Consider the following 1523-nt stretch of genomic DNA (forward strand, 5'->3'; position numbering starts at 1 on the left):
CCTGGAAAGTACCTAAACTCTCAAACTCTTCCAAATTAACTCTCTAGGCCAACCGCCACAAACCACTACTTTTCGCGCTCCGTACCCCTACTTTTATTCTTCTTCGTCCGCTCTCAGCCCGAAACCACCAAAAGCCCCGCCCTAAACCCACAAAGGCTCTTGCAGGCTACCATTAAAGACAAAAAGCCTTAATTGGCTATGTCTGCGGTAAACATCATGTCACAGGATGAACGCTGGCCGTGAGACACCAAGTCAGATTATGCCTGTTTCGGATACTAAATAGATGAAGGTAAAAGATTATTGGAAGTTGTTTGTAACGATGTCAGAATAATGGGGCAATAGTCTGCGCGCTTTCCGGCTGTGGAAGATTCTTTTAATAATTAAAAAAACTGTGAAAAAGCGTTTGTTGGGCATAACTTTAGAACCGATGATGCTTTTTAAAAATGTGTTTAAAAAAAGACGGTGTTTTCATAAAGGTCGTTGATAAACAATTCCAGCCGCGGGATAACTGCAAGCGCCGCTCATAAAAATTCCTGATTTTCAACTTAATGTTTAAACAATTTTCCATTCAGTAATGATATTTTCCTTCATTATACGTTGTAGTACAACTACAACGCACGAGTAAAATACAGCCTCAGAGAAGTCTCTCCGGCTTCTTAAGAACAACTTATTTAGAATCTGGCAAGAGCCCTTTTTACATAACAAATTGGAATGGACAAAAAGTTATAATTATTTTTGAGCTAAAATTTAATCCACTTATAAAGTATACAAAGACCATCAAAAAAGTTAGGGCGGGGTATAGGTCAATTTTTTGAAGCAAAACTAAATTAATCGGCGGTTTTCGTTTAGTGCCCGAAAAAAATGAAATCCGACTGGAATTACCTCAGCCAGTTACGGTCTTGCTCAGGATACAGCCAAGTATGGAAAACCCTTCACGGATGAACGGTATGTTAAACAATATTTTTGTTAAATATGGCTGATCACCATTTTCAAGCTGAATTGTTTTGTGGTGCAATAACGATGCAATTATTCCTTTTCCATTTAAATAAATAAATAGCAAACATTTCATATTCGTGAAGAAATTCAGAATATGTCCGTCAATTTACTGTTATATAGAAATAAAACAGCACTTATACACACAAAATATTTTCCTCTCAATTTAGCTTCGCCGATGAAATCAAGCAAGTTTACTTTCTTCTGAAGGCCAAGTGAAAGAGAACAGTTTTTAGCCTACTGGTGAAATCACTTTAACACAACACCCGTGCCCTCAAATGCACTTTTACTTTGTCGCCAAAAATTAAATTTGTTAGTTGGTTGAAAACATAGCTGGTTGGAAGTACTGGGCGCCAGTTCTCGTTTTAATGTATCGTAAGCACACATTAAATCTATGAAGAAAATACTGAGTGACAGAATAACAGTGGAAATGAAAGTGAGTGCAAGTGTTATATCACTAATTTACATAATTGCCATGAAGGATTGTCAAGCATTGGCTAATTGGGTAAGTGGGTCGAAATATGGATAAC

The sequence above is a fragment of the Dendroctonus ponderosae genome, unplaced genomic scaffold, assembly GCF_020466585.1.
Source record: "Dendroctonus ponderosae isolate FM_Combo_2020 unplaced genomic scaffold, Dpon_F_20191213v2 Dpon_F_20191213_2, whole genome shotgun sequence".
NCBI classification, from domain to species: Eukaryota; Metazoa; Arthropoda; class Insecta; order Coleoptera; family Curculionidae; genus Dendroctonus; species Dendroctonus ponderosae.